Below are 12,129 nucleotides of genomic sequence, written 5' to 3'. Positions count from 1 at the left end.
GATCCCCGGGACACTCCTTTCATCCCCCGATCTCCGGGACACTCCTTTCATCCCCCGATCCCCGGGACACTCCCTACATCCCCCGATCCCCGGGACACTCCCTACATCCCCCGATCCCCGGGACCCTCTGTACATCCCCCAATCCCCGGGACACTCCATACATCCCCCGATCCCCGGGACACTCCGTACATCTCCCGATCCCCGGGACCCTCTGTACATCCCCCGATCCCCGGGACACTCCCTACATCCCCCGATCCCCGGGACACTCCCTACATCCCCCGATCCCCGGGACACTCCCTACATCCCCCGATCCCCGGGACACTCCCTACATCCCCCGATCCCCGGGACACTCCGTACATCCCCCAATCCCCGGGACACTCCGTACATCCCCCGATCCGCGGGACCCTCTGTACATCCCCCAATCCCCGGGACACTCCCTCCATCCCCCGATCCCCGGGACCCTCCGTACATCCCCCGATCCCCGGGACACTCCCTCCATCCCCCGATCCCCGGGACACTCCCTACATCCCCCGATCCCCGGGACACTCGGTACATCCCCCGATCCCCGGGACACTCCCTACATCCCCCGATCCCCGGGACACTCCGTACATCCCCCGATCCCCGGGACACTCCGTACATCCCCCGATCCCCGGGACACTCCGTACATCCCCCGATCCCCGGGACACTCCCTACAGCCCCTGATCCCCGGGACACTCCGTACATTCACCGATCCCCGGGACACTCCCTACATCCCCCGATCCCCGGGACACTCCCTACATCCCCTGATCCCCGGGACACTCCCGACATCCCCCGATCCCCGGGACCCTCTGTACATCCCCCGATCCCCGGGACACTCCCTACATCCCCCAATCCCCGGGACACTCCGTACATCCCCCGATCCCCGGGACACTCCGTACATCCCCCGATCCCCGGGACAATCCCTACATCCCCCGATCCCCGGGACCCTCCGTACATCCCCCGATCCCCGGGACACTCCCTACATCCCCCGATCCCCGGGACACTCCCTACATCCCCCGATCCCCGGTACACTCCCTACATCCCCCGATCCCCGGGACACTCCCTACATCCCCCGATCCCCGGGACACTCCCTACATCCCCCGATCCCGAGGACACTCCGTACATCCCCCGATCCCCGGGACACTCGGTACATCCCCCGATCCCCGGGACACTCGGTACATCCCCCGATCCCCGGGACACTCAGTACATCCCCCAATCCCCGGGACACTCCGTACATCCCCCGATCCCCGGGATACTCCGTACATCCCCCGATCCCCGGGACACTCCCTACATCCCCCGATCCCCGGGACCCTCCGTACATCCCCCGATCCCCGGGACACTCTGTACATCCCCCGATCCCCGGGACACTCGGTACATCCCCGATCCCCGGGACACTCCCTACATCCCCCGATCCCCGGGACACTCGGTACATCCCCCGATCCCCGGGACACTATCTCCATCCCCCGATCCCCGGGACACTCGGTACATCCCCCGATCCCCGGGACACTCGCTACATCCCCCGATCCCCGGGACACTCCCTACATCCCCCGATCCCCGGGACACTCCGTACATCCCCCGATCCCCGGGACAGTCCGTACATCCCCCGATCCCCGGGACCCTCTGTACATCCCCCGATCCCCGGGACCCTCTGTACATCCCCCGATCCCCGGGACACTCCCTACATCCCCCGATCCCCGGGACATTCCGTACATCCCCCGATCCCCGGGACACTCGGTACATCCCCCGATCCCCGGGACACTCCGTACATCCCCCGATCCCCGGGACCCTCTGTACATCCCCCGATCCCCGGGACACTCCCTCCATCCCATGATCCCCGGGACACTCCCTACATCCCCCGATCCCCGGGACACTCCCTACATCCCCCGATCCCCGGGACACTCCCTACATCCCCCGATCCCCGGAACACTCCCTACATCCCCCGATCCCCGGGACACTCCCTATATCCCCCGATCCCTGGGACACTCGGTACATCCCCCGATCCCCGGGACATTCCCTACATCCCCCGATCTCCGGGACACTCCCTCCATCCCCCGATCCCCGGGACACATCCCCCGATCCCCGGGACCCTCCGTACATCCCCCGATCCCCGGGACCCTCCGTACATCCCCCGATCCCCGGGACACTCGGGACATCCCCCGATCCCCGGGACACTCGGTACATCCCCCGATCCCCGGGACACTCCCTACATCCCCCGATCCCCGGGACACTCGGTACATCCCCGATCCCCGGGACACTCCCTACATCCCCCGATCCCCGGGACACTCGGTACATCCCCCGATCCCCGGGACACTCAGTCCATCCCCCAATCCCCGGGACACTCCGTACATCCCCCGATCCCCGGGATACTCCGTACATCCCCCGATCCCCGGGACACTCAGTACATCCCCTGATCCCCGGGACACTCCCTACATCCACCGATCCCCGGGACACTCCCTACATCCCCCGATCCCCGGGACCCTCCGTACATCCCCCGATCCCCGGGACACTCTGTACATCCCCCGATCCCCGGGACACTCGGTACATCCCTCGATCCCCGGGACACTCGGTACATCCCCCGATCCCCGGGACACTATCTCCATCCCCCGATCCCCGGGACACTCCCTACATCCCCCGATCCCCGGGACACTCTGTACATCCCCCGATCCCCGGGACACTCGGTACATCCCTCGATCCCCGGGACACTCGGTACATCCCCCGATCCCCGGGACACTATCTCCATCCCCCGATCCCCGGGACACTCCCTACATCCCCCGATCCCCGGGACACTCGGTACATCCCCCGATCCCCGGGACACTATCTCCATCCCCCGATCCCCGGGACACTCGGTACATCCCCCGATCCCCGGGACACTGCTTACATCCCCCGATCCCCGGGACACTCCCTACATCCCCCGATCCCCGGGACACTCCGTACATCCCCCGATCCCCGGGACAGTCCGTACATCCCCCGATCCCCGGGACCCTCTGTACATCCCCCGATCCCCGGGACCCTCTGTACATCCCCCGATCCCCGGGACACTCCCTACATCCCCCGATCCCCGGGACACTCCGTACATCCCCCGATCCCCGGGACACTCGGTACATCCCCCGATCCCCGGGACACTCCGTACATCCCCCGATCCCCGGGACACTCCCTACATCCCCCGATCCCCGGGACACTCCCTCCATCCCCCGATCCCCGGGACACTCCCTACATCCCCCGATCCCCGGGACACTCCCTACATCCCCCGATCCCCGGGACACTCCCTACATCCCCCGATCCCTGGGACACTCGGTACATCCCCCGATCCCCGGGACATTCCCTACATCCCCCGATCTCCGGGACACTCCCTCCATCCCCCGATCCCCGGGACACATCCCCCGATCCCCGGGACCCTCCGTACATCCCCCGATCCCCGGGACCCTCCGTACATCCCCCGATCCCCGGGACACTCGGTACATCCCCCAATCCCCGGGACACTCCCTACATCCCCCGATCCCCGGGACACTCACTACATCCCCCGATCCCCGGGACACTCCCTCCATCCCATGATCCCCGGGACACTCCCTACATCCCCCGATCCCCGGGACCCTCTGTACATCCCCCGATCCCCGGGACCCTCTGTACATCCCCCGATCCCCGGGACACTCCCTCCATCCCATAATCCCCGGGACACTTCCTACATCTCCCGATCCCCGGGACCCTCTGTACATCCCCCGATCCCCGGGACACTCCCTACATCCCCCGATCCCCAGGACACTCCGTACATCCCCCGATCCCCGGGACACTCGGTACATCCCCCGATCCCCGGGACACTCCGTACATCCCCCGATCCCCGGGACACTCCCTACATCCCTCGATCCCCGGGACACTCCCTTCATCCCCCGATCCCCGGAACACTCGGTACATCTCCTGATCCCCGGGACACTCCTTTCATCCCCCGATCCCCGGGACACTCCCTACATCCCCCGATCCCCGGGACACTCCGTACATCCCCCGATCCCCGGGACACTCCCTCCATCCCAAGATCCCCGGGACACTCGGTACATCCCTCGATCCCCGGGACACTCCCTCCATCCCACGATCCCCGGGACACTCCGTACATCCCCCGATCCCCGGGACACTCCATACATCCCCCGATCCCCGGGACACTCCGTACATCCCCCGATCCCCGGGACACTCCCTACATCCCCTGATCCCCGGGACACTCCCTCCATCCTCCGATCCCCGGGACCCACCGTACATCCCCCGATCCCCGGGACACTCTGTACATCCCCCGATCCCCGGGACCCACCGTACATCCCCCGATCCCCGGGACATTCCGTACATCCCCCGATCCCCGGGACACTCCCTACATTCCCCGATCCCCGGGACACTCCCTACATCCCCCGATCACCGGGACACTCCCTACATCCCCCGATCCCCGGGACACCCGGTACATCCCCCGATCCCCGGGACCCTCCGTACATCCCCCGATCCCCGGGACACTCGGTACATCCCCGATCCCCGGGACACTCCCTACATCCCCCGATCCCCGGGACACTCGGTACATCCCCCGATCCCCGGGACACTATCTCCATCCCCCGATCCCCGGGACACTCGGTACATCCCCCGATCCCCGGGACACTCCCGACATCCCCCGATCCCCGGGACACTCCGTACATCCCCCGATCCCCGGGACAGTCCGTACATCCCCCGATCCCCGGGACCCTCTGTACATCCCCCGATCCCCGGGACCCTCTGTACATCCCCCGATCCCCGGGACACTCCCTACATCCCCCGATCCCCGGGACACTCCGTACATCCCCCGATCCCCGGGACACTCGGTACATCCCCCGATCCCCGGGACACTCCGTACATCCCCCGATCCCCGGGACCCTCTGTACATCCCCCGATCCCCGGGACACTCCCTACATCCCCCGATCCCCGGGACACTCCCTACATCCCCCGATCCCCGGGACACTCGGTACATCCCCCGATCCCCGGGACACTCCCTACATCCCCCGATCCCCGGGACACTCCCTACATCCCCCGATCCCTGGGACACTCGGTACATCCCCCGATCCCCGGGACACTCCCTACATCCCCCGATCCCCGGGACCCTCTGTACATCCCCCGATCCCCGGGACACTCCCTACATCCCCCGATCCCCGGGACACTCCGTACATCCCCCGATCCCCGGGACACTCTGTACATCCCCCGATCCCCGGGACACTCGGTACATCCCCGATCCCCGGGACACTCCCTACATCCCCCGATCCCCGGGACACTCGGTACATCCCCCGATCCCCGGGACACTCAGTACATCCCCCAATCCCCGGGACACTCCGTACATCCCCCGATCCCCGGGATACTCCGTACATCCCCCGATCCCCGGGACAATCAGTGCATCCCCTGATCCCCGGGACACTCCCTACATCCACCGATCCCCGGGACACTCCCTACATCCCCCGATCCCCGGGACCCTCCGTACATCCCCCGATCCCCGGGACCCTCCGTACATCCCCCGATCCCCGGGACACTCTGTACATCCCCCGATCCCCGGGACACTCGGTACATCCCCGATCCCCGGGACACTCCGTACATCCCCCGATCCCCGGGACACTCCCTACATCCTCCGATCCCCGGGACACTCGGTACTTCCCCCGATCCCCGGGACACTATCTCCATCCCCCGATCCCCGGGACACTCGGTACATCCCCCGATCCCCGGGACACTGCTTACATCCCCCGATCCCCGGGACACTCGGTACATCCCCCGATCCCCGGGACACTCCCTACATCCCCCGATCCCCGGGACACTCCGTACATCCCCCGATCCCCGGGACAGTCCGTACATCCCCCGATCCCCGGGACCCTCTGTACATCCCCCGATCCCCGGGACCCTCTGTACATCCCCCGATCCCCGGGACACTCCCTACATCCCCCGATCCCCGGGACACTCCGTACATCCCCCGATCCCCGGGACACTCGGTACATCCCCCGATCCCCGGGACACTCCGTACATCCCCCGATCCCCGGGACCCTCTGTACATCCCCCGATCCCCGGGACACTCCCTACATCCCCCGATCCCCGGGACACTCCCTACATCCCCCGATCCCCGGGACACTCCCTACATCCCCCGATCCCCGGGACACTCCCTACATCCCCCGATCCCCGGGACACTCCCTACATCCCCCGATCCCTGGGACACTCGGTACATGCCCCGATCCCCGGGACATTCCCTACATCCCCCGATCTCCGGGACACTCCCTCCATCCCCCGATCCCCGGGACACATCCCCCGATCCCCGGGACCCTCCGTACATCCCCCGATCCCCGGGACCCTCCGTACATCCCCCGATCCCCGGGACACTCGGTACATCCCCCAATCCCCGGGACACTCCCTACATCCCCCGATCCCCGGGACACTCACTACATCCCCCGATCCCCGGGACACTCCCTCCATCCCATGATCCCCGGGACACTCCCTACATCCCCCGATCCCCGGGACCCTCTGTACATCCCCCGATCCCCGGGACCCTCTGTACATCCCCCGATCCCCGGGACACTCCCTCCATCCCATAATCCCCGGGACACTTCCTACATCCCCCGATCCCCGGGACACTCCCTACATCCCCCGATCCCCGGGACACTCCGTACATCCCCCGATCCCCGGGACACTCGGTACATCCCCCGATCCCCGGGACACTCTGTACATCCCCCGATCCCCGGGACACTCCATTCATCCCCCGATCCCCGGGACACTCGGTACATCCCCCGATCCCCGGGACACTCCCTTCATCCCCCGATCCCCGGGACACTCCCTTCATCCCCCGATCCCCGGAACACTCGGTACATCTCCTGATCCCCGGGACACTCCTTTCATCCCCCGATCCCCGGGACACTCCCTACATCCCCCGATCCCCGGGACACTCCCTCCATCCCACGATCCCCGGGACACTCGGTACATCCCTCGATCCCCGGGACACTCCCTCCATCCCACGATCCCCGGGACACTCCGTACATCCCCCGATCCCCGGGACACTCCGTACATCCCCCGATCCCCGGGACACTCCGTACATCCCCCGATCCCCGGGACACTCCCTACATCCCCCGATCCCCGGGACACTCCCTCCATCCTCCGATCCCCGGGACCCACCGTACATCCCCCGATCCCCGGGACACTCTGTACATCCCCCGATCCCCGGGACCCACCGTACATCCCCCGATCCCCGGGACATTCCGTACATCCCCCGATCACCGGGACACTCCCTACATCCCCCGATCCCCGGGACACCCGGTACATCCCCCGATCCCCGGGACACTCCCTACATCCCCCGATCCCCGGGACACTCCCTACATCCCCCGATCCCCGGGACACTCCCTACATCCCCAGATCCCCGGGACACTCCGTACATCCCCCGATCCCCGGGACACACCCTACATCCCCCGATCCCCGGGACACTCCGTACATCCCCCAATCCCCGGGACACTCCCTACATCCCCCGATCCCCGGGACAATCCCTACATCACCCGATCCCCGGGACACTCCCTCCATCCCATAATCCCCGGGACACTTCCTACATCTCCCGATCCCCGGGATCCTCTGTACATCCCCCGATCCCCGGGACACTCCCTACATCCCCCGATCCCCGGGACACTCCGTACATCCCCCGATCCCCGGGACACTCTGTACATCCCCCGATCACCGGGACACTCCATTCATCCCCCGATCCCCGGGACACTCGGTACATCCCCCGATCCCCGGGACACTCCCTTCATCCCCCGATCCCCGGGACACTCCCTTCATCCCCCGATCCCCGGAACACTCGGTACATCTCCTGATCCCCGGGACACTCCTTTCATCCCCCGATCCCCGGGACACTCCCTACATCCCCCGATCCCCGGGACACTCCGTACATCCCCCGATCCCCGGGACACTCCCTCCATCCCACGATCCCCGGGACACTCGGTACATCCCTCGATCCCCGGGACACTCCCTCCATCCCACGATCCCCGGGACACTCCGTACATCCCCCGATCCCCGGGACACTCCATACATCCCCCGATCCCCGGGACACTCCGTACATCCCCCGATCCCCGGGACACTCCCTACATCCCCCGATCCCCGGGACACCCGGTACATCCCCCGATCCCCGGGACACACCCTACATCCCCCGATCCCCGGGACACTCCCTACATCCCCCGATCCCCGGGACACTCCCTACATCCCCAGATCCCCGGGACACTCCGTACATCCCCCGATCCCCGGGACACACCCTACATCCCCCGATCCCCGGGACACTCCGTACATCCCCCAATCCCCGGGACACTCCCTACATCCCCCGATCCCCGGGACAATCCCTACATCACCCGATCCCCGGGACACTCCCTACATCCCTCGATCCCCGGGACCCTCTGTACATCCCCCGATTCCCGGGACACTCCGTACATCCCCCGATCCCCGGGACACTCCCTACATCCCCCGATCCCCGGGACAATCCCTACATCACCCGATCCCCGGGACACTCCCTACATCCCCCGATCCCCGGGACACTCCCTACATCCCCAGATCCCCGGGACACTCCGTACATCCCCCGATCCCCGGGACACTCCCTACATCCCCCAATCCCTGGGACACTCGGTACATCCCCCGATCCCCGGGATACTCCCTACATCCCCCGATCCCCGGGACACTCCGTACATCCCCCGATCCCCGGGACACTCTGTACATCCCCCGTTCCACGGGACACTCCCTACATCCCCCGATCCCTGGGACACTCCCAACATCCCCCGATCCCTGGGACACTCGGTACATCCCCCGATCCCCGGGATACTCCCTACATCCCCCGATCCCCGGGACACTCGGTACATCCCCCGATCCCCGGGACACTCCCTACATCCCCCGATCTCCGGGACACTCCGTACATCCCCCGATCCCCGGGACACTCCCTACATCCCCCGATCCCCGGGACCCTCCGTACATCCCCCGATCCCCGGGACACTCGGTACATCCCCCGATCCCCGGGACACTCCCTACATCTCCCGATCCCCGGGACCCTCCGTACATCCCCCGATCCCCGGGACACTCGGTACATCCCCCGATCCCCGGGACACTCCGTACATCCCCCGATCCCCGGGACACTCCCTACATCCCCCGATCCCCGGGACACTCCGTACATCCCCCGATCCCCGGGACACTCGGTACATCCCCCGATCCCCGGGACACTCCGTACATCCCCCGATCCCCGGGACACTCCCTGCATCCCCCGATACCCGGGACCCTCTGTACATCCCCCGATCCCCGGGACACTCCCTCCATCCCCCGATCCCCGGGACACTCGGTACATCCCCCGATCCCCGGGACACTCGGTACAGCCCCCGATCCCCGGGACCCTCTGTACATCCCCCGATCCCCGGGACACATCCCCCGATCCCCGGGACACTCCCTACATCCCCCGATCCCCGGGACACTCGGTACATCCCCCGATCCCCGGGACACTCCCTACATCCCCCGATCCCCGGGACACTCGGTACATCCCCCGATCCCCGGGACCCTCTGTACATCCCCCGATCCCCGGGACACTCCCTACATCTCCCGATCCCCGGGACCCTCTGTACATCCCCCGATCCCTGGGACACTCCCTACATCTCCCGATCCCCGGACCCTCTGTACATCCCCCGATCCCCGGGACACTCCCTACATCCCCCGATCCCCGGGATACTCCGTACATCCCCCGATCCCCGGGACACTCGGTACATCCCCGATCCCCGGGACACTCCCTACATCCCCCGATCCCCGGGACACTCGGTACATCCCCCGATCCCCGGGACACTCAGTACATCCCCCAATCCCCGGGACACTCCGTACATCCCCCGATCCCCGGGATACTCCGTACATCCCCCGATCCCCGGGACACTCAGTACATCCCCTGATCCCCGGGACACTCCCTACATCCACCGATCCCCGGGACACTCCCTACATCCCACGATCCCCGGGACCCTCCGTACATCCCCCGATCCCCGGGACACTCGGTACATCCCCGATCCCCGGGACACTCCCTACATCCCCCGATCCCCGGGACACTCGGTACATCCCCCGATCCCCGGGACACTATCTCCATCCCCCGATCCCCGGGACACTCGGTACATCCCCCGATCCCCGGGACACTGCTTACATCCCCCGATCCCCGGGACACTCGGTACATCCCCCGATCCCCGGGACACTCCGTACATCCCCCGATCCCCGGGACCCTCTGTACATCTCCCGATCCCCGGGACCCTCTGTACATCCCCCGATCCCCGGGACACTCCCTACATCCCCCGATCCCCGGGACACTCCGTACATCCCCCGATCCCCGGGACACTCGGTACATCCCCCGATCCCCGGGACACTCCGTACATCCCCCGATCCCCGGGACCCTCTGTACATCCCCCGATCCCCGGGACACTCCCTACATCCCCCGATCCCCGGGACACTCCCTACATCCCCCGATCCCCGGGACACTCCCTACATCCCCCGATCCCCGGGACACTCCCTACATCCCCCGATCCCTGGGACACTCGGTACATCCCCCGATCCCCGGGACACTCGGTACATCCCCCGATCCCCGGGACACTCGGTACAGCCCCCGATCCCCGGGACCCTCTCTACATCCCCCGATCCCCGGGACACATCCCCCGATCCCCGGGACACTCCCTACATCCCCCGATCCCCGGGACACTCGGTACATCCCCCGATCCCCGGGACACTCCCTACATCCCCCGATCCCCGGGACACTCGGTACATCCCCCGATCCCCGGGACACTCCCTACATCCCCCGATCCCCGGGACACTCCCTACATCCCCCGATCCCCGGGACACTCCGTACATCCCCCGATCCCCGGGACACTCGGTACATCCCCCGATCCCCGGGACACTCCGTACATCCCCCGATCCCCGGGACCCTCTGTACATCCCCCGATCCCCGGGACACTCCCTACATCCCCCGATCCCCGGGACACTCGCTACATCCCCCGATCCCCGGGACACTCCCTACATCCCCCGATCCCCGGGACACTCCCTACATCCCCCGATCCCCGGGACACTCCCTACATCCCCCGATCCCCGGGACACTCCCTACATCCCCCGATCCCTGGGACACTCGGTACATCCCCCGATCCCCGGGACACTCGGTACATCCCCCGATCCCCGGGACACTCGGTACAGCCCCCGATCCCCGGGACCCTCTGTACATCCCCCGATCCCCGGGACACATCCCCCGATCCCCGGGACACTCCCTACATCCCCCGATCCCCGGGACACTCGGTACATCCCCCGATCCCCGGGACACTCCCTACATCCCCCGATCCCCGGGACACTCGGTACATCCCCCGATCCCCGGGACCCTCTGTACATCCCCCGATCCCCGGGACACTCCCTACATCTCCCGATCCCCGGGACCCTCTGTACATCCCCCGATCCCTGGGACACTCCCTACATCTCCCGATCCCCGGACCCTCTGTACATCCCCCGATCCCCGGGACACTCCCTACATCCCCCGATCCCCGGGATACTCCGTACATCCCCCGATCCCCGGGACACTCGGTACATCCCCGATCCCCGGGACACTCCCTACATCCCCCGATCCCCGGGACACTCAGTACATCCCCCAATCCCCGGGACACTCCGTACATCCCCCGATCCCCGGGATACTCCGTACATCCCCCGATCCCCGGGACACTCAGTACATCCCCTGATCCCCGGGACACTCCCTACATCCACCGATCCCCGGGACACTCCCGACATCCCCCGATCCCCGGGACCCTCCGTACATCCCCCGATCCCCGGGACACTCGGTACATCCCCGATCCCCGGGACACTCCCTACATCCCCCGATCCCCGGGACACTCGGTACATCCCCCGATCCCCGGGACACTATCTCCATCCCCCGATCCCCGGGACACTCGGTACATCCCCCGATCCCCGGGACACTCCCTACATCCCCCGATCCCCGGGACACTCCGTACATCCCCCGATCCCCGGGACCCTCTGTACATCTCCCGATCCCCGGGACCCTCTGTACATCCCCCGATCCCCGGGACACTCCCTACATCCCCCGATCCCCGGGACACTCCGTACATCCCCCGA

The sequence above is a fragment of the Pristiophorus japonicus genome, unplaced genomic scaffold (assembly GCF_044704955.1).
Source record: "Pristiophorus japonicus isolate sPriJap1 unplaced genomic scaffold, sPriJap1.hap1 HAP1_SCAFFOLD_193, whole genome shotgun sequence".
In the NCBI taxonomy this organism is placed as follows: Eukaryota; Metazoa; Chordata; class Chondrichthyes; family Pristiophoridae; genus Pristiophorus; species Pristiophorus japonicus.
Note: the sequence above shows the minus strand (reverse complement) of the source record.